Source organism: Dermochelys coriacea, chromosome 6 (genome assembly GCF_009764565.3).
Source record: "Dermochelys coriacea isolate rDerCor1 chromosome 6, rDerCor1.pri.v4, whole genome shotgun sequence".
In the NCBI taxonomy this organism is placed as follows: domain Eukaryota; kingdom Metazoa; phylum Chordata; order Testudines; family Dermochelyidae; genus Dermochelys; species Dermochelys coriacea.
This window is the reverse complement of record NC_050073.1, coordinates 76179620-76202744: the sequence shown is the minus strand read 5'-3', so window position 1 is coordinate 76202744 and position 23125 is coordinate 76179620. Positions and strand designations below refer to the sequence as shown.

Genomic DNA, 23125 nt, shown 5'->3' with positions numbered 1-23125 from the left:
AGAGACTGCATGGCTGCTTCTGCAGCATCCCCCCTTTGTAGCTGCCTCTGCAGAGGACATGGCAGAGAGAGGAGACAATGCCAAAAGTAATGCAATCCTTGGCCACCAAAATGCTCCCCTGGAGACTATCATCATAAGTTGAACAGCCCTGGGGGAAGAGGTTGGGAGATCTTAGAGACATGCAGGGCAGGAACTCTTCAGTAGTTCCAGAGGTTGGCCTATGACAGATCCTGATGAAGAAGAAAGGCCAGGAACACTGTAGCAGTAGTTGTAATGTGAGTGGGTGGGGAAAGAAAATAAGTTATTTAGGCTCCTTTTGTCCTCCAAATGTGAACTGTTATGTTCACAGCATACAAAATCACAAGTTAGATAAAAAATAAATACCTTTGCTGGAAGATTGCAACATTACATAAATTTCTTAGAATTCAAAATAATAACCCACAAAAACACTTAAATGCAGTGAGACAAAGCAGATTGTTCCCTAAAATCTGAGAGGCCCAACTCACCCTACCTTACTCTATGCCAGCTGGCTGCAAACTGACTGCTGATAACATGCTTCCCTAAAAAGCCACCTTGCCTGCAAGCAGGACCCAACCTCCTTCTACCCTGTCCCAAAGTGATAGCTTGCAAAACCAGCAGTCTTCAATACCCCACGTGAATTTGGGAAATCAAGCCCTATTGGCATCTCCCCTAAACTTTTGAGACCTGTAGGGCAGGCATATCTCCAGAGAACTGACCTGTAAAAAGCCCCACCCCAAAATGAGGAGAGATGAGAACAGAAGTGCATTGGTGGCAATGCAACCTTTTTAGACTTCAGGGCCTGGTGATGTCATCAGAAGTAATTTGATGACTTGTTTTATCCCTGTTGGGTAAGCATTAGGGAAGAAAGGAAGGCAATTGTTTTAGCATAAGGAGTTGGATAATTTGGCTAAATTTATAAAGACCTGTGATCAATATTGGTGACGCAAAGACTCAGCATCTAAGAGTTCAACTCATCAGTAGTCCTGGGTCAAAAATGCCTTCTGCCACCTTCCAATTTCTAAAAATACCAACCTTTCGATCTGGCCACAGCCTCATGACTTAATTTTTCTAAGGGTATGTCTATATGTACAGCACTGTAGCAGCACGACTGCACTGATACAGCTGCACCGCTGCAGTGTGTCTGGTGAAGATGCTGTATGCCAACGGGGGAGAGCTCTCCTGTTGGCATAAAAATGCTACCTGCATGAGTAGCATAAGTTATGTCTGCAGGAAAAACTCTCCTGCGACATAGTGCTGTGCACACGAACACTTATGTCAGTGTAATTTATATCGCTCGGGGGGGTGAAATATTCACACCCCTGGGCACCATCAGTTTTGTCAACATAGGCTGTAGTGTAGACATAATCTAAGTCATTGTGGCTAGGGCTGAAAGGGGAAACAGTGCAGAGGATCCAGTCAAAAACATTAGTTTTAAACTAGAGTAAGGCAGTGGTGAATCAGGCCCCCAGTATTTAACTTTTTCTGGACTTCCACTTGTGCAAGCCTTCCTGTGGGATATTCTGTATCCCTAATATACAGCACATATTCCTTTCACTAAAAACAACAGGCTGTTTATGTTTCTTTATAACCCAACTCGCCATGGAAAAAGAAATATGAAAATTAAGGGAGAACAGGTTCAGCTTTGACCTATTTGTTGAATGAATGCTGAAACTAGTTTGAGAAGTTGGAGAAAGTCCAGAAATATTAACCAACTTATTTATAAATCTTATAAAAAGCAAACTTATCCATTCATTCACTCACATTTGCAATATATGCCCACAGACTAGTGTATGATGTGAATACAATTATGTTAATAACTGCAGTTTTAGGGAAAGAACATCATAGAAACTTTTCTGCTCTAATAGCTTTTAATATAAGTGTAATTTTCCTGAGCAGCAAGCCATTATCTGTATGTGATACTTTAATTCCCATAATGTTGTATTTATTACAGCCATTTTTAAGTATTAAGCATTGCTGATATAGTTTTCACTGATGTTTTGAAGTAATTACTTATATAATCTATTTTTACTTTAAATAATGATACAGAGCTGAATGCTGCAGTTGTCACTAATTCAAAACCCCAAGGGTTACTAGATTGGCCTCACAATACTCTAATTCTTACTACATTTTCACCTTTCGTCAGAGAATCTCAAATCACTGAAGGCTGGATTGGCACTTTGCAAGAAAGAGGGTGCCCTGCATAGCTGTGTTGCCCCAGGGGTAGAGTGGGGATCAAATTGTGATTCTGTGCCAGCCTTTTTCCTGGTGCAACTTCCTTTCCCCTCAGACCAGTTCCACTGAATTGGACCATATAGTCAAGCCTTTGTCCACTGCCTGCTTGCTCCTACCTGAGCAGGGATTAGCAACCTGGCTCTTTTGCCCCCTTTTTCCCTGTGAGGAGGATCACTAGGATCAGGATCTGCCCCTTAATGAGCAGAAAGTGACTGAGCACCACCACTCCTTTGTGAGATAAGTATTGTTAGACTTGTTTTAAACACCTAGGTAAACTGAGGCATAAGAGGTAATATGCACTGTACAGATCTCATTCACACCAGTTTTATACCAGTGCAACTCCTAGTATGACAGTGGAATTACCATTGAACAACAGTAGTGTGAGAGGAGGATTTGATCTTAAATGTCTCTACTGAATACCGTACAATCAGTCACTGTCAAAGCAGTAAGAAGCCCTGCATATCTTAGCAGAGATTTTCAAAGCACCATTTAGACACCCTATACCATATAAACAATAACAACAAAACTTTAAAAGCCAAGTAAGATTCTTTCCTGAAAAACCCTTACAAGCAAGAAAATAAAATGCTACAGAAACTTTCAATCACATACTTTGACACCCAGAATCTGTCACCATTGAGACTGATGGACTCTAGACCTCCATAGGAACATCCTTGCCCAGCCCAAATACAATGAAACATATAAAAGATACCCCCAGTTCTTCCACCTTGCACTGTAACACAAAGTCTCAATTCCATCCTCTGTTATAGTGACATGTATTTGCTGTAGATAGATATGTAGTGGCTAAGTTTGTGATCTGTTACGTATTTTGGGTTGCAAATGTGAGGGTCCTCATATCATATCAAACCTAATCCAGACTTAGGTCTGTCTCAGAACCTACCTACAGCCCCTTGCCCTCTTAAATTTCAAATGTATCTTTGTTTGGAATGGGTGTTTTGAAATATCTTAACACAGAATAGTTTATTAAACTTGAAGTAATTAACAGAACTAGCAGAAGAATAGGTACTATTTGTTTTTCTCCAAGTACTGATATTAATGCAAATTCATAATATTCATTAGCAGTTCTCTATTTCTACCCCTAGGTGCCATTATTTATTTCTGTATTGGTATCAGTATGCAATCTAGTCAAATTTTTGACAGAATTAGATTTAATAGTATCATGGGAAGTTTTCATATTCCATTTGTACATTTATTGTTTCAGAAGCTATAATTCTGTTGATTTTTTAATTAATGCATTCTCCTTGAAGGGATACAGGAATGTACCTTACCTGCACCCATTGTGGTTGCATTTTAGAGTAGCTCTTTGTTTCAGGAATTCCTACTGCTAGAGGGCTAATCAAATAATGATATATGACAAGAAATAAAAATGAATTGTTTTGCCCATTGCAGTAGAACTAATAGCCCAGTATTCAATCTAACGTATAATATAATCAATAAAAACTTCAGAGTAAAGCAATGTAATATGCAGTCTCTTATCAATATAAAAATGTCCTACATAATCAAGAAAAGTATCTTGACACACATAAAAGCCTATTCTGCTTTGTTGATAAAATGTAAATTTGTTTGTCTATCTACTGGCACATCCATCTCAGTCATCTAGCTCAATTTATACTCACCTTATTTTTTTTAAGTTTTCATAAATAGATCCAATTTTCAGAAGAAAAATAGAATATCCACAGAAAACATCAACCAATCAATCAGTTCAGGTATTCAGGTCAGTACTACTCAGTTCAGATATTACAATTTGAGGCCCCAGTCCAGCAAAGCACTTTAGCATGTGCTTAATTTTGAGCATGTGACTAGTCTCATTTATTTTTGTTTCAGTTTGGGATTACCACAGTTTCCAGACTGTGCCAACTCAACCAGCATCTATATTTTCTGAAGACTCTGTGATGGGGTGTAAAACCCACACTGGTATTGAGAGTGTTATTGGGAGCCTGAGAATGCAATTAACCTACCTTGCTGGTACCTAGAGGGGTGTTAAGTAGGTCAATTGGGCCCACCTGGAAAGGAGTGAGGTTTCCCTGAAAGGACTGAGAAAGCTCAGCTAGGGGGAGAAAGCTAGCTAGCTAGCTCTCTGAGAATAGTCTGATAGAGGTCAGGCAAGAGGAGAACTTGGAAAAACCACAGGAGGGGAGTTAGCTCCTGTAGTGGGTCTCAAAACACAGGCAAAACTCCAGGGAGATATCCCCGGTGCTTGGTGCTCAACTAAGCAGAGAATCATGAAAGATTGGTGAAGAACTCAAGTACAAGTTTGGGAAAGGTTGAAGTTTGTACTTTTGGAATAGGATTTGTTAGAGAACTTTTGGCAGGTTGGAGGAATCCTGAGAGCCACAGCTTTGAAAGAAGGGAGAAGCCTGAGATCTTGAGGAACCTGAGAGGAATGTGGATACACAGTAACCATGAACAGTGGCTGGTGGGAAAGGCCTACAGACAGGCTGAGGCAGGAAGAAGCCCAGAGAGGAGGTCGAGGACTTGAACAGACAGAGTTGGCTTTCTTATTACAGAGTCCCTGGGCTGGAACTCAAAGAAGTGTGTGTGTGGGGGGGTTCCGTTACTGCCCACTGGAAAAAGTGGTATGAAGACCCCAGAGACCAGGAATGGAAGGATGATTGAGTTAGGACTTGGGCCAAAGACCATGCTTGAAATGGCAGAACTATTGTCTGTTGGACTTTCACTTATTTCAGAAAGGGAGAGACGTTAAGGTGGCCTGCCTGGAGGGGTGAGTCATGAGAAGGAGCCGACCACCACAGGGTTGGTGTGGCTGTCAACAGGTGGTACTAGATGACAAGACTCTCCTATGCCATATCCACTGCCGGGGGGCAAACCAGCGGTGAGTGCACTCTTCTGCAAGTTTCTCATTTACCAAATCTGAGGACCTTTTTATCTCAGATAGGTCTATTGCAAAGATCACAACTGTTAGGAATGGAGAAGACCTATAAGACACTCAATTCAACTCTTCTATTATGTCAAAGTATAATCTCTAGTGGGTATTCAAGAGAGTAAATTGATGCAGTATTTGGTCTTAGCCAATCTTTCCCAAATGGTTTATTTCCCACCAATTTGATTGTGGGTCCTTGCAGCAGGTCTCTTTAAAGTCAGGTGGCCTGACTGTTCTTTTCATATCATATGATCCTTGGGGGCTCTCTGTAGTCAAAGTTGTGCAATGGGGTGCCTGTGGCATTCCAGGATTAAAAGACAACAGACAGAGGAGTAGATAAAGGCAGATCTGTGCAGGCTGTATATTGCACTTCATGGGGGATTTAGATTGTGTATCTCAGGCCAACGCTTTCTTTTCTTCTTTATTTGTACAGTGCCTAACACATTGTGGATATTACAGGAAATAAATAACAAATGATAATGTGAGCAAAGGCAGGGAAACTGTGTTGTAGCCCTGATCTTAGATCAGGGCTGGGGAATAGGAGGGAGTGGATGAGAGTCATCAAGTACTAACTAGAGGAATCAGCCAGAATTAGTTGCACTGAGGGCAGCAGATGGAGGAGATTTGCTATCTTAAGCAAACCATATCTCCAGAAGTTGAGAGGGCTACCCATCTATTGCACTTGCTATAGGCATCAAGGCTGACACACAAATTCTTTTCCAGTAAATACTATGAGAGTATGTGGCTATGTTCAAATGGTTGTTGGCACTACAGCCAGAGTGAAATCAGTATTCTTTATAGGCTTCTTCTTAGGAGTCAAAGTTTCTGCAACAATGAAGAATGCTATTGAAAAATAATTAAATTTAATAATCAGGCTATTAACCAAGGATATTTGCTGCGCATTATACAGAGACAAATTTAAAAGACAATAGTTCCAGAAAACATCTGTTAAACAATGTCAAATAGATGATAAAGAAAATTGAGATCCCTTTACAGTTGAGTTTAATCCAGCTGTATCCAGCAATAAAAGAGCTATCAAAGATAACTATCCATTTGTTGTTAATTCAGAAATGCTATAGTTAAGAATCTTTAACTTTCTGCCAAATTTTTGCTCCATTAAAGTTGATGGTAAGAATCAAATGTCGTTTTTGGCTCCTTTGTCTGGAGACCTGCATGATTACTTGCTACTCCATCCTATTTAGCCTAAGCATTTGGGGGAAAGTATAGTGCCAGTGAAAATTTCCAAATAGAAAAGTACATTTTCATCCAGTTCCAAGAAAAGGAAAAAAGGTACCTTTTGTTGTTGATACTGTGTTCTGAAATGTTAACCAGTTCAAGTGGTAACTTCTACCATCTTAGACCTTGAACTTGTATGAATGATCAGGAAGTTCTGCCCATTTTTTTTAGCACTCTGTTTAAGATCTGACCCAGTGCCCACTGAAATCAATGGGAGATTTCCCATTGATTTTAATGGGGTTTGGATCAGGCCCATAATATTTAAGAAACAACAACTACAATGATAATACTAATAGTTATAAAACATATATATTTGGGATCTTCGGCACTGCCAGTCAGGATTGGAGTCTTATTGTGTTGGGCACTCTACAAACACAGTTCAAGAGACCATTTCTGTTCTTTCCATCCATTCCATACCGTACTGATCCCTGTGGAATGAGTACATATTGTTACCTTTTTGGGGCATTAAAGCACAAGTCTTTGGGGGTCTAAAGAATTGTTCCGACACCTTCCATTTTTATTGTCCTAGACCTCACAAATGTGACTCTTCCCGTGGGCTGTAGTCCCTGACATATGGTCCACTGAGGCTTTTCACAGAAGATTATACAGCAATAAATGTTTAGTTTGCATTCAAACTAACCTTCATACACACTTCTGTCAGAGCAGGAGTTTCATATTATTGAGCTTATGAAGCCAGAATAAATGTTCTGTATCTCACCCGCTATAATAAACACTGAATATGAAGTAATTTTTGCACAGCTCTTAGGAATTTGTTCCAGTGCATAAAACATTCTCTAACTGTTGCAGCACTATGTCCAGATTAGATGGAATTAAGGGCCACATTCTGATGCCTTGACTCATGTTAAATAGCTTCTTATTTCACAAATACTACTGTGGAAGTTAATGGGTCTATCTGTAAGGTATGATACACTTAATCATACTAAAGGGCATCACAATAGGGCCTGAGGTTTCGTAATATACCATTTTTAAAGATGTTTTTTCTTGCTCTGTGTGCTGATAGAAGTCATTTCTTCTGGAGTGTCTAGTTCTTTTTCTAGAATTGTGATCAACATGTTAATTTTGAACACTTATACAACTCGCTCCCTTGTGCAGTTTAGAGGAGAAGGCGGGGTTTGGAATTATGGAACACATTTCTTGCACTACAGTTCACATATTGTATTTTGGTTTAAATTCTTCCTGCTCTTGCCTTCACTCAGATTTTTTCAGTTCTGGATTCACTAGTGGCCAGGAGGAGTAAATTTTGATTAAACAACTATTGCAGTCCTGGTTTTGATTTTGAGTGAATAAGATTACCTGTAGTCTTTTGTCCATGGGCTGTGTTTCCTTGTGTTCAGAGTGAATTTCTTTTTTATACGTAAAAAGAAAAGGAGTACTTGTGGCACCTTAGAGACTAACAAATTTATTAGCGCATAAGCTTTCGTGAGCTACAGCTCACTTCATCGGATGCATTTGGTGGAAAAAACAGAGGAGAGATTTATACACACACACAGAGAACATGAAACAATGGGCTTATCATACACACTGTAAGGAGAGTGATCACTTAAGATAAGCCATCACCAGCAGCAGGGGGGGAAAGGAGGAAAACCTTTCATGGTGACAAGCAAGGTAGGCTAATTCCAGCAGTTAACAAGAATATCTGAGGAACAGTGGGGAGTGGGGTGGGGGGGGGAAATACCAGGAGGAAATAGTTTTACTTTGGTAATGACTCATCCATTCCCAGTCTCTATTCAAGCCTAAGTTAATTGTATCCAGTTTGCAAATTAATTCCAATTCAGCAGTCTCTCGTTGGAGTCTGTTTTTGAAGCTTTTTTCTTGAAGGATAGCCACTCTTAGGTCTGTAATCGAGTGACCAGAGAGATTGAAGTGTTCTCCAACTGGTTTTTGAATGTTATAATTCTTGACGTCTGATTTGTGTCCATTCATTTTTTTTACGTAGAGACTGTCCAGTTTGGCCAATGTACATGGCAGAGGGGCATTGCTGGCACATGATGGCATATATCACATTGGTAGATGCGCAGGTGAAGGAGCCTCTGATAGTGTGGCTGATGTGATTAGGCCCTATGATGGTATCCCCTGAATAGATATGTGGACAGAGTTGGCAACGGGCTTTGTTGCAAGGATAGGTTCCTGGGTTAGTGGTTCTGTTGTGTGGTGTGTGGTTGCTGGTGAGTATTTGCTTCAGATTGGGGGGCTGTCTGTAAGCAAGGATTGGCCTGTCTCCCAAGATCTGTGAGAGTGATGGGTCGTCCTTCAGGATAGGTTGTAGATCCTTGATGATGCGTTGGAGAGGTTTTAGTTGAGGGCTGAAGGTGATGGCTAGTGGTGTTCTGTTGGGCCTGTCCTAGAGTAGGTGACTTCTGGGTACTCTTCTGGCTCTGTCAATTTGTTTCTTCACTTCAGCAAGTGGGTATTGTAGTTGTAGGAATGCATGATAGAGATCTTGTAGGTGTTTGTCTCTGTCTGAGGGGTTGGAGCAAATGCGGTTATATCGTAGAGCTTGGCTGTAGACAATGGATCGAGTGGTATGATCTGGATGAAAGCTAGAGGCATGTAGGTAGGAATAGCGGTCAGTAGGTTTCTGTTATAGGGTGGTGTTTATGTGACCAAACACCTACAAGATCTCTATCATGCATTCCTACAACTACAATACCCACCTGCTGAAGTGAAGAAACAGATTGACAGAGCCAGAAGAGTACCCAGAAGTCACCTACTACAGGACAGGCCCAACAAAGAAAACAACAAAACTCCACTAGCCATCACCTTCAGCCCCCAACTAAAACCTCTCCAACGCATCACCAAGGATCTACAACCTATCCTGAAGGACGACCCATCACTCTCACAGATCTTGGGAGACAGGCCAGTCCTTGCTTACAGACAGCCCCCCAGTCTGAAGCAAATACTCACCAGCAACCACACACCACACAACAGAACCACTAACCCAGGAACCTATCCTTGCAACAAAGCCCGTTGCCAACTCTGTCCACATATCTATTCAGGGGATACCATCATAGGGCCTAATCACATCAGCCACACTATCAGAGGCTCGTTCACCTGCGCATCTACCAATGTGATATATGCCATCATGTGCCAGCAATGCCCCTCTGCCATGTACATTGGCCAAACTGGACAGTCTCTACGTAAAAGAATGAATGGACACAAATCAGACGTCAAGAATTATAACATTCAAAAACCAGTTGGAGAACACTTCAATCTCTCTGGTCACTCGATTACAGACCTGAGAGTGGCTATCCTTCAAGAAAAAAGCTTCAAAAACAGACTCCAAGGAGAGACTGCTGAATTGGAATTAATTTGCAAACTGGATACAATTAACTTAGGCTTGAATAGAGACTGGGAATGGATGAGTCATTACACAAAGTAAAACTATTTCCCTAGGGTATTTCTCCCCCCCACCTCACCCCCCACCGTTCCTCTGATATTCTTGTTAACTGCTGGAATTAGCCTACCTGCTTGTCACCATGAAAGGTTTTCCTCCTTTCCCCCCCCCTGCTGCTGGTGATGGCTTATCTTAAGTGATCACTCTCCTTACAGTGTGTATGATAAACCCATTGTTTCATGTTCTCTGTGTGTGTATATAAATCTCTTCTTTGTTTTTTCCACCAAATGCATCTGATGAAGTGAGCTGTAGCTCACGAAAGCTTATGCTCTAATAAATTTGTTAGTCTCTAAGGTGCCACAAGTACTCCTTTTCTTTTTGCGAATACAGACTAACACGGCTGCTACTCTGAAATTTGTTATACGTGATATAGATTATTGTGAAATTTCCAGAAACTCACTCTAGAAAGGAAAAAAAATTAAGAGGTAAGTCAATGAAATACGTGCATATCCCAAATACAGGAAAATCCTTGCTTTATCAAGAAAATTAACATACAGATAATAAGGCTTAACCCAAATTCTTCACAAACAAATGATTATAAAAGAAACCTGAATTGAAATAAGAACCTTCAGACAAGGACTTCACTTCTATATCGCACACAAGAAACCCAGCTTAATGAAATTAATTTCCCTAATACAAATTGCCTTGTAGACTGTAAACAAATCACAGCAGAAGCAGCAGCTGTGGCTCAAAATTACCATTGAACACCAAACCATTACTGAAAATAGTAATTAAGAGCGGAAGCCCATTGCCAGAACTGACAAAGCACCTTACAATGCTAATATTGCCATCAAATGCAAGGAAGAGTCAGTTGCTATACACAGACAGGATTACCATGAGTGCAAAGTTTTGAAATGCATTTCAATTATTTTATTGAATTCAACAGACACATCATAGTATTTGCAGCCAGAGTACTGAAATAAAATGCTGTCCTATAAACAGAATTTCAGAGCAAGGATCTTGCAGTTAGGCCCTGATTCATTATTGTACTTAAGCACACGTAACTTTAAATGCAAAAGTAATTTCATTGGCTTAAGGGAGAACTAATGACTCACATGCTTAAAGCTCAGCATGTGCTTAAGTATGACTTTCAGTTGAGCCCTCATTGAAGTACACCATTCATGTTCACAGAGCTGGAATACTTTACGGATGACAAAAGTAATCCTTTTTAAAAAAAATATATATAGCTTAATGCAGAGATTTTAATATCTGTCATGTTGTGGGCCACGTATTAGTAGAGTTCACCTCATTGGCCTCTCCTCTCATTCATGAGTGCACAAAACAACTCCCTACTCACTGAGCAACACTAGTGGCTAGAAGCCCAGATACTTAAAGGTCCTCCCAGGGGAGTTAGGAACCTTGATACTTTTGTGGATTTGAGCCCAGGTTTTCTGCAGTCTAGGGATTCCTTTCAAAGTAAATGCAGGGATCCGCTCAATTCCCAACCTAAAATTTTAACCACTTCCCAGTGTTAGAAACTTTCAACCCCCTGGTTACTATTATAGACATTTCTTCCCCACTTGCAAGCACTCAGGAGTCCTGGGGAATATGGAACCACAAATACCTTTTATGTGAGAAGACCATAACCATGTAAAAGGTAGGTCTGGCAGACTTAATTACATGCATTGTAATTTTGCCTCAGTGTTTTGCTGTGCAGTGTATTATGTTGTTATATGTAGAGTTTGTGTTCTGTTTTTGAAAATTAATATGGTGCATTAACAAACTTCTGAAAGAGTAGAGAAAGCATGAGAGGGTTAGGCTGGGGAAGGTGGGTCACATTGGGCTGATAAGGAGTGAACTCTGCCTACTCTAGTAAATGTGAAGCTAACAAGGGGGACTGCAAAGGCTCTGCCCAGTAATCTTTCTTTGTTCTGGGTTTCCCACTCAGAGACTCTGAACCCTGAATACAGCTTGGTCTGTGGCGCTGGATCTGGCAGTGACAAAACTGACTTTGAAGGCCAGATTCAGGCAGTGATGGAGTTGATTTTTGCAAAACTAAACTGAGCAATAACTGAAGAAGTGATGCTGACTTAATGGGATGGGCCCAGACCAGGTGGCACAGTATTACAGCAGGCAGGCTGATTGAACTATCTCCTGACACCCACTAGACCTCCACTGAGTCTAACTGGATTCATAAGTGAGATAGTAGGTAAGTGGGTGGAGTTCTTTGAATAAGAGTTCTAAGCCAGGTAACTAATAACTGGGACTCTGAGGCTAGCCATGCCCTTCAGACACTGCTTGGGTTGTGCTAATTTCATATTTTTGCCCCCCTTTCAGAAATTCACATTTATGCACCATATAATATCATTTCCAAAAACAGAACATGAACTCTGAACCACACAAAACACTGTGGCAAAGTTATAATGTATATAAATTAAGCCTGTCAGAGCTATTGCTTATTCCTTTCTCAGACAGGGGAAATACTTCTTTTTGCTTGAAGTATTCTAGCCCTGCATCTTGTATACATTTTGTTCTGTCTCTGTTAAATCTGTACGGTTGATATAAGTATGGACAAGAAGGACTTGGGGTAGCTATTGTGATATTATAGCGTACGTATTTTAGGATAGACGAAGATAGTCAAAGGGAGATAGCATATTATGTGGTGTTAATAAACTAGGAAAATAAGGGAGGTAGAACTTCCTGTAACAGACAGTGGAGAAAATCTATAATCTAGTTAGATTTTTAGAATCGTAGAACCATAGGGCTAGAAGGGACCACAAGGATCATTTAGTCTATCCCTCTGCCAAGATGCAGGATTTGGGTTTTTTTTCCCTATTTATCTGGGAAATAATATGGCCCTCATAGCCATAGTAATGTGGCTTATAAGTGAATATTAAAGCCGCCTACTCAGATCTGTTTGCAAGACTGCCCTCATCTCATGAAATGCTTTAAATCTATGCACATTTTCATTACGTTATTATTTTGGCCATTTCATTTCCATTCTGAAATCAGAGTACACGTACAAATATGGCTCTCCTTGCTTCTTGGTAGGAGAGGATTCCTCTAACAATTCTTCCAGGAGTGGAAAAAGAGAGAGTTTTTCCTCTCTCTCCTATTGTGAAGAAGAAGAGGGTTTCCAATCTCTCTCACTCACTGACTTGGGAAAAAGTTTCTCTTTCTACTCAATTGCCTAAAAAGAGCATCTTCTCTCTCTTACTCCTTGCTCCCCCAGGAGGGTTTTGGCTTCTGTCTCATTGCTAATGGTCAGTGGGGGTAGCAGCTCTCTTGTGTCCAGGGTGGTCTGTGTGGTTCCTGCTTCTCTGTCCCCACAAGGGAGCCTGGAAGCTCTCACACCCAGTTCATTTAATCAGTGTTCCCAACTCTCAATGACAGAGCAGCGTGTACTGCTTTGATGTGCTGCTGCCTTGATCCGCCTATATCAAGACCGAGTTTTGATCAGCACTTTCCTTGAAGCATATTCAATTTTGAATAAGGGAAAATTCATGTCTTTTTTCATACTGCTTGTATGGATCCACTGTTTAAAGGGATCCACTGAGTCTGTTATCTACATAATAGTGCACCAAAGGGTGGCAAGTGAGGACTCTGGCAACAGCCAGTTATGCACTGGTCATCCTAATCACTGTGTATGTATGAAGAAAAGGAGTACTTGTGGCACCTTAGAGACTAACAAATTTATTAGAGCATAAGCTTTCGTGAGCTACAGCTCACTTCATCGGATGCATCCTTTTCTTTTTGCGAATACAGACTAACATGGCTGCTACTCTGAAACCTGTGTATGTATGGATGATGCTTAAGGAGTTATGTATCTATCCTGAAAACTATGTTCTGAAGTTCTGTAAGTTAAAACAGATCACCAGAAGGTAATAAACAGGCTATGTTCAGGAAGGTGATAGGAGACACTTAGCACTCCCTGGTGAGTTATTGTGCATTGTGTGTCTTACAATGTAAGTCTATTGGCATACAGAGCCACCAGCTAATCAAGATTGCTATGAAGGAACACATAGCAGGAGAGTGTCTAGAATGAGTTTGATAGATCAGCAAAATGCAAGGAGACACAAATTATCCTTCATGTTGGAGACAAGCTGTCAGCATGCTTATCTTATGAATAGCAGCGTACAGCCAGCCTGGCTATTAAATGCTGGGAGAAAGGGTTGGGTAAGTTAAACTTCACTAGATAGGAAAGTGTCATGTTAGTTAAGTCGAGGTCCTAGAAAGCCTGTATGATTTTATTTTACAATGTAACTATTTGTTTCCAGTATCTTTACTTGCTACTTATCAAATCTCTATTTTCTGTTAATTAAACTTATACTTCTAAGAAGAGCAGTGATCCTGTGAAGAAACTAATAAATGGAAGTGTGCTGTTCCTCTGGGAATAGTGGAGCTGAGAGTTCTGTGAGCACCCAATGGACCAGGGCTGGACACTTCAGGGGTATACTGGGAGGGCTCTAGAGTTGGAGTGTGCCTGTGACTAACCTGAAGAGGGATAGTGAAGGCTACATAGGCTGAGAGGGAAGCTAGAGGCGCCAAATCTGTGGGTACTCTGGGGCTCAAGCACCCATAGGAAAAAAAATGATCAGCACCCAGGAGCTAGAGCTTGAGTGTGGAACGTGCTGAGTTCTGTGCTACTAACCACTTCTGCCTTGGGGCAGGGACTTTGTTTATAAACAGAGGTGGAGTTAAGATAACAAAAGGCTTGTCGGTAAATTAAATTGGTGTCCCAGAGGGGCTCGTAGTGGGACCAGCGCTGTTTAACATATTTATAAATGATCTGCAGAAAGAGGTAAAGAGAAACAAAATTACTCAAGATAGCTAAGTCCAAAACGGACTACAAAGAGTTATAAAGGGATCTCACAAAACTGGGTGACTTGGCAACAAAATGACAGATGAAATTCAATGTTAAATGCAAATGTAAATATTAAATGTAAATATGCAGAAAATAGCCTCCCCCCAAAACTGACAGAGTGCCCTCTCACCACCCAAACACACACCCTTCTTCAAAAGCACCCACCAGCAAAAACAAAAGTCAGCGCTTATGAGGGCAGTACTTATGTTTTCTGTGGCTGGTGGAGTCAGGGCACAGACACCACTTCCTCCTTCTTAAGGAAGGTGGTAGTGAGGTGCCTTGCAATCCTAGAAAGCATCACAAGCCCCTAGACATATGTGACCTGCAATACAAGAGTTTTGACATGACTATGTAAAATATTATGGGCTTATTTCTGTCATCCTTATTCACAGTGAGCAGTACTTTAGTGTGAAGTAGTCCCACTGGGCTACTTCCAATGTGAGTTACTACTTAGCCTGTGGAAGCTTGGCAGGAAGAGGCCCTGTATGATTTTCTTGAAGTGACAATGACTAGAAATAAAGCCCATGCTCCTGCAATCTGGAGCAAAAAAGAAAGAAATATCTAGAAAACACAATCAAGATAACCCCCCACATCCCTCACTACAGTGATTCTGCTCTACAGTATTGCAAACAGAATAATGTACATTATTATTTTGATACATTCACTAACCTATATGATACTATGATATTAGCAATTATAATGTACATATTTTTATAAAAAAATGAAGTTATCTTGTCTTCCTGTTTATACAAAGCTTTCAGATAGGTTGGATTATATTTTCCAGCCATATCTTTAAACCAGTGGTTCCCAAACTTGTTCCGCTGCTTGTGGAGGGAAAGCCCTTGGCGGGCCAGGCCGGTTTGTTTACCTGCCGCATCTGCAGGTTCGGCCGATCGCAGCTCTCAGGGGCTGCAGTTTGCTGTTCCAGGCCAATGGGAGATGCTGCAAGTGGCATGGGCCGAGGGACGTACTGGCCACCACTTCCAGCAGCTCCCATTAGCCTGAAGCAGTGAACCACATCCACGGGGACCTGGGATCGGCCGAACCTGTGGACGCAGCAGGTAAACAAACCGGCCTGGCCCACCAGGGTCTTTCCCCGCACAAGCGGCGGAACAAGTTTGGGAACCACTGCTTTAGACAATTAACTGAAGGCTCAATTGTGATGCCCTAATCATGGTGAGCAACACCTTACTATGCAAGTACTAGTGAGCTGCTGCTCAATGGTAGTAAATGTGCTAGAATTGGACACAGTCACAGAAAGCATGATTAGTTTGCAAACTGAGGGGGGGGGAAAGTGACACTTTCAACAAATATTATTCATCACAATTTTTTTGACCAGCTCTACTACTATAAAACAACAATCAGCAGGGCCCCTCTACCCTTTGTCATGACAAACCATTAAGATTTTTTCTTTCTTTATTACAGCTAGTTTAAATTTTAAAAACAATATTGCAAATGTAGTACTATGAGGCAAAAAGAAAAGGAGTACTTGTGGCACCTTAGAGACTAACAAATTTATTAGAGCATAAGCTTTCGTGAGCTACAGCTCACTTCATCGGATGCATTTGGTGGAAAAAACAGAGGAGAGATTTATATACACACACACACAGAGAACATGAAACAATGGGTTTATCATACACACTGTAAGGAGAGTGATCACTTAAGATAAGCCATCACCAACAGCAGGGGGGGGAAGGAGGAAAACCTTTCATGGTGACAAGCAGGTAGGCTAATTCCAGCAGTTAACAAGAATATCAGAGGAACAGTGGGGGGTGGGGTGGGAGGGAGAAATACCATGGGGAAATAGTTTTACTTTGTGTAATGACTCATCCATTCCCAGTCTCTATTCAAGCCTAAGTAAATTGTATCCAGTTTGCAAATTAATTCCAATTCAGCAGTCTCTCGTTGGAGTCTGTTTTTGAAGCTTTTTTGTTGAAGTATAGCCACTCTTAGGTCTGTGATCGAGTGACCAGAGAGATTGAAGTGTTCTCCAACTGGTTTTTGAATGTTATAATTCTTGACGTCTGATTTGTGTCCATTCATTCTTTTACGTAGAGACTGTCCAGTTTGGCCAATGTACATGGCAGAGGGGCATTGCTGGCACATGATGGCATATATCACATTGGTAGATGCGCAGGTGAACGAGCCTCTGATAGTGTGGCTGATGTGATTAGGCCCTATGATGGTATCCCCTGAATAGATATGTGGACAGAGTTGGCAACGGGCTTTGTTGCAAGGATAGGTTCCTGGGTTAGTGGTTCTGTTGTGTGGTGTGTGGTTGCTGGTGAGTATTTGCTTCAGATTGGGGGGCTGTCTGTAAGCAAGGACTGGTCTGTCTCCCAAGATCTGAGAGAGCGATGGGTCGTCCTTCAGGATAGGTTGTAGATCCTTGATGATGCGTTGGAGAGGTTTTAGTTGGGGGCTGAAGGTGATGGCTAGTGGCGTTCTGTTGTTTTCTTTGTTGGGCCTGTCCTGTAGTAGGTGACTTCTGGGTTCTCTTCTGGCTCTGTCAATCTGTTTCTTCACTTCAGCAGGTGGGTATTGTAGTTGTAGGAATGCATGATAGAGATCTTGTAGGTGTTTGTCTCTGTCTGAGGGGTTGGAGCAAATGCGGTTATATCGTAGCGCTTGGCTGTAGACAATGGATCGAGTGGTATGATCTGGATGAAAGCTAGAGGCATGTAGGTAGGAATAGCGGTCAGTAGGTTTCCGATATAGGGTGGTGTTTATGTGACCATCGCTTATTAGCACCGTAGTGTCCAGGAAGTGGATCTCTTGTGTGGACTGGTCCAGGGTGAGGTTGATGGTGGGATGGAAATTGTTGAAATCATGGTGGAATTCCTCCAGGGCTTCTTTTCCATGGGTCCAGATGATGAAGATGTCATCAATGTAGCGCAAGTAGAGTAGGGGCATTAGGGGACGAGAGCTGAGGAAGCGTTGTTCTAAGTCAGCCATAAAAATGTTGGCATACTGTGGGGCCATGCGGGTACCCATCGCAGTGCCGCTGATTTGAAGGTATACATTGTCACCAAATGTGAAATAGTTATGGGTCAGGACAAAGTCACAAAGTTCTGCCACCAGGTTAGCCGTGACAGTATCGGGGATACTGTTCCTGACGGCTTGAAGTCCATCTTTGTGTGGAATGTTGGTGTAGAGGGCTTCTACATCCATAGTGGCTAGGATGGTGTTTTTAGGAAGATCACCAATGGACTGTAGTTTCCTCAGGAAGTCAGTGGTGTCTCGAAGATAGCTGGGAGTGCTGGTAACGAAGGGCCTGAGGAGGGAGTCTACATAGCCAGACAATCCTGCTGTCAGGGTGCCAATGCCTGAGATGATGGGGCGTCCAGGATTTCCAGGTTTATGGATCTTGGGTAGCAGATAGAATACCCCAGGTCGGGGCTCCAGGGGTGTGTCTGTGCGGATTTGTTCTTGTGCTTTTTCAGGGAGTTTCTTGAGCAAATGCTGTAGTTTCTTTTGGTAACTCTCAGTGGGATCAGAGGGTAATGGCTTGTAGAAAGTGGTGTTGGAGAGCTGCCTAGTAGCCTCTTGTTCATACTCCGACCTATTCATGATGACGACAGCACCTCCTTTGTCAGCCTTTTTGATTATGATGTCAGAGTTGTTTCTGAGGCTGTGGATGGCACTGTGTTCTGCATGGCTGAGGTTATGGGGTAAGCGATGCTGCTTTTCCACAATTTCAGCTCGTGCACGTCGGCGGAAGCAGTCTATGTAGAAATCCAGGCTGCTGTTTCGACCTTCAGGAGGAGTCCACCCAGAATCCTTCTTTTTGTAGTGTTGGCAGGAAGGTCTCTGTGGGTTAATATGTTGGTCAGAGGTGTGTTGGAAATATTCCTTGAGTCTGAGACGTCGAAAATAGGATTCTAGGTCACCACAGAACTGTATCATGTTCGTGGGGGTGGAGGGGCAAAAGGAGAGGCCCCGAGATAGGACAGATTCTTCCGCTGGGCTAAGAGTATAGTTGGATAGATTAACAATATTGCTGGGTGGGTTACGGGAACCATTGTTGTGGCCCCTTGTGGCATATAGTAGTTTAGATAGCTTAGTGTCCTTTTTCTTTTGTAGAGAATCAAAGTGTGTTTTGTAAATGGCTTGTCTACTTTTTGTAAAGTCCAGCCACGAGGAAGTTTGTGTGGAAGGTTGGTTCTTTATGAGAGTATCCAGTTTTGAGAGCTCATTCTTAATCTTTCCCTGTTTGCTGTAGAGGATGTTGATCAGTGTGTATGATAAACCCATTGTTTCATGTTCTCTGTGTGTGTGTATATAAATCTCTCCTCTGTTTTTTCCACCAAATGCATCCGATGAAGTGAGCTGTAGCTCACGAAAGCTTATGCTCTAATAAATTTGTTAGTCTCTAAGGTGCCACAAGTACTCCTTTTCTTTTTGCGAATACAGACTAACACGGCTGCTACTCTGAAACCTGTTACTATGAGGCAGAGACTCAGAAATGCTTTATCATCGATTGGATTTCCAATCCAATCACCAGATCTCACTTTTTGTTGGCCTTTCGTGTTCTGATGCCAAGGGTTATATAGTGACCTAGAAAGAGCCTGCATCATATGCTTAACAAAGCAATAATTCCATGAGCTATAGCATGTTCATTTATGTTTACAGAAGTAAAGGGCATAAAAATATAAGCATTTAAAATGTCTGAAGGAACATTCATAACATACCTGGTTAGATTTTCAGTACCCTGAGCTTTGAAGAGACAAAAAAAATTAATATAAATAAACTTATTAGACTTTGGGGGTGGAATGAGCAAATATAATGGGATATACCACTCACACACACCCCCCGCCCCAAAACAGGTTTTATAAAGAGGCAGTAAGCCAGGTTCTGTTCCCATTGAAGTTAGCGTGAGTTTAGTCACTTCCTCAGTGGGAGTTGTATCAAGCCCAATGGGCCCTTATTTGACCTATTTTTATTTTTGTATGTGTGTTTGCAAATTCTCTTTTTGGCTACCATTGACTTTAGTGGGAATCTCTCATGTGAACATGGGGAAAGTGGGATGCCAGGAAAAAACACCAGGAAGAGGTTGCAACAGGGGAGGCCTCCTGATTAATCTTGAGAAAGTAGGGAAATTGGCTAGTTATCTTAGGTGCCAGTACATACGTGCAAGAAGCCTGGGAAACAAGCAGGAAGAATTGGAAGTCCTGGCAGAGTCAAGGAACTATGATGTGATTGGAATAACAGAGACCTTGTGAGGTAACTCATATGATTGGAACACTGTCATGGATAGGTATAAACTGTTCAGGAAGGACAGGAGGGAGAGAAAAGGTGGAGGAGTTGAACAGTATATCAGAGAACCGTATGTTTGCTCAGAGCTCAGTATGAAACTGGAGAAAAGCCGGTTGAGAGTCTCTGGGTTAAGTTTAGAGGTGAGAACAACAAGGGTGATGTCATAGTGGGCATCTGCTATACAACACCAGATCAAGAGGATGAGGTAGATGAGGCTTTCTCCAGACAACTAACAGAAGTTTCCAGATCACAGGCCTTGGTTCAATCAGCCTGACATCTTCTGAGAGAGCAATATAATAGTGCACAGACAATCCAAGAAGTTTTTGGAGAGTGTTGGGGACAACTTCCTGGTGCAAGTGTTGGAGGAACCAACTAAGGGCCATGCTCCTCTTGACCTGCTGCTCACAAACAGGGAAGAATTGGTAGGAGAAGTAGAAGTGGGTGGCAACCTGGGCAGCAGTGACTATGAGATGGTCGAGGTCAAGATCCTGACAAAAGGAAGAAAGGAGAGCAGCAGAATACGGACCCTGGACTTCAAAAAAGCAGACTTTGACTCCCTCAGGGAACTGATAGGTAGGATCATCCTGAGGGGGAAAGGAGTCCAGGAGAGCTGGCTGTATTTTTAAAGAAGCCCTATTGAGGGCACAGGAACAAATCATCCTGATGTGCAGAAAGAATAGCAAATATGGCAGGCGACCAGCTTGGCTTAACAGAGAAATCTTTGTTGAGCTTAAACACAAAAAAGGAAGCTTACGAGAAGTGGAAACTTGGACAGATGAATAGGGAGGAGTATAAAAATATTGCTTGAGCATGCGGGGTGTAATAAGGAATGCCAAAGTACAACTGCAGTTAAGAGATGTGAGGGGTAATAAGAAGGGTTCCTACAAAAATGTTAGCAACAAGAAGGTCAGGGAAAGTGGGGACCCTTACTGAATGGGGGATGACAGATAATGTGGAAAATGCTGAAGTATACTTTTTTTGCCTTGGTCTTCACAGACAAGGTCAGCTCCCCAGACTGCTGCACTAAGCAGTACAGTATGGGGTGGAGGTGAGCAGCCCTCAGTAGTGAAAGAACAGGTTAAGGACTATTTAGAAAAGCTAGACATAAGTCCCTGGGTCTGAATGCAATGCATCTGAAAGTGCTGAGGGAGTTAGCTGATGTGATTGCAGGGCCATTGACCATTATCTTTGAAAACTCATTGTGGTTAGGGGAGGTCCCAGATGACTGGAAAAGGGTAAATATACTGCCCATCCTTTAAAAAAGGGAAGAAGTAGAACCTGGGGAGCTACAGATCAGTCATCCTTCTATGATGAGATAACTAGCTCTATGGATCTGGGAAAAGCGGTGGACGTGATATATCTTGACTTTAGCAAAGCTTTTGATACGGTCTTCCACAGTATTCTTGCCAGCGAGTTAAAAAAGTATGGATTGGATGAATGGACTATAAAGTGGATAGAAAGCGGGTTAGATCATTAGGCTCAATGGATAGTGATCAGTGGCACGATGTCTAGTTGGCAGCCAGTATCAAGCGGAGGGTTCCAGGGGTCAGTCCCTGGGGCCGGTTTTGTTCAACATCTTTATTAATGATCTGGATGATGGGATGGATTGCACCTTCAGCAAGTTTGCAGATGACATTAAGCTGGGAGCAGAGGTAGATACACTGGAACAGAGGGATAGGGTCCAGAGTGACCCAGACAAATTGGAGGATTGAGCCAAAAGAAATCTAATGAGATTCAGCAAGGACAAGTGCAGAGTCCTGCACTTAGGACGGAAGAATCCCATGCACTGCTACAGGTTGGGCATCGACTGGCTAAGCGGCAGTTCTGCAGAAAAGGACCTGGGGATTACAGTGGATGAGAAGCTGGATATGAGTCAACAGTGTGCCCTTGTTGCCAAGAAGGCTAACGGCATATTGGGCTGGATTAGTAGGAGCATTGCCAGCAGATCGAGGGAAGTGATTATTCCCCTCTATTCGGCACTGGTGAGGCCACATCTGGAGTGTTTCATCCAGTTTTGGGTCCCCCACTACAGAAAGGATGTGGACAAATTGGAGAGAGTCCAGCGGAGGGCAATGAAAATGATTAGGGGGATGGGGCACATGACTTATGAGGAGATGCTAAGGGAACTGGACTTATTTAATCTGAAGAAGAGAAGAGTGAAGGGGAATTTGATAGAAGGGGGTTCCAAAGAGGATGGAGCTCGGCTCCTCTTAGTGATGGCAGGTGACAGAACAAGGAGCAATGATCTCAAGTTGCAATAGGAGCCGTCTAGGTTGGATATTGGAAAAACTGTTTCACTGGGAGGATAGTGAAGCACTGGAATGGAGTACTGAGGGAGGTGGTGGAATCTCCATCCTTAGAAGTTTTTAAGTCCCGGCTTAAGTGAATATTTGTCAATGTCCCATTAGCACTCATGAGTAACCCTACAATAATAAACCAATGTGGCCCTGTAATGGAAAAGAGGAGAAAATCTGATTGATCTCAGTTTCAACTATTAAAATAGCAGGGAGGAAAAGAGATGATAAATTATTAAATATACCTTTAGTGTCCTTCTATGTCTGCAAAAATTGCTCTCTCAATATAATCCCCATTGAGACAAAATAATATTAAGGAATGATAAAAAAAAATGCAAAATTTTGCTGTAATTCTCCATAGTTTAATAAACATAGTTATAACATGCCAAGCAAATTAAACTCCTCAAACTCCCCCCCCATTTTATCTAAAGACTGCACTGTGTTAGTTTGATGTTAATCATTCTAGAAATAAAATCACGGATCATCTTGGCATGCTGAAAAAGTGTGTGCTTTTTATTTCTTGTGATCCTCAAGGTACAGAATCTGAAGAAGAGATTGGTGTTGAATTCTGGTCCACTGATCTGGAGTTACCAATTTGAGAGAGAAGTTAAACCAGGATTTTGGAGGCATGGGAGAATCATCCTTAATTCTTGTGCAACAGGAATGAGGCAGCTGTATACATCTATGTTTTTAAATAATATGGATAAGGTCTCATTCTCCCCTAGATGGGAATCAATAACCTACTGACTGGAAACTTAGATTCATATGAATTCTTCTCTTAGGGCTAGAGGGATGGGCTTTGTCTCTGTTTGTTTTCCAGCTCACCAGCTCTTGCTGACCACTGAAAACCTCAGCTCCTCACAAACCGAGTTGCCTCAGGCTTCCTCCCCACAGCTGCCTGTGGGAATTCCATAGCGCAAATGGGGAAGAGGTGCAGCTGAGAGCTTTCCTAGTGTGTCTTGAAGGGG

The 23125-nt window shown here is 42.0% G+C and overlaps 1 long non-coding RNA gene across 1 annotated transcript; it reads left to right on the top strand.

Annotated features, from left to right (window-relative positions):
* The first annotated feature begins 4351 nt into the window (after window positions 1-4351).
* On the top strand, window positions 4352-22791 carry LOC122460552. The gene is made up of 3 exons (XR_006281920.1): window positions 4352-4667; window positions 4959-5104; window positions 22692-22791. It is a non-coding gene; the product is annotated as an uncharacterized LOC122460552 (long non-coding RNA).
* The last annotated feature ends 334 nt before the right edge of the window (window positions 22792-23125 follow it).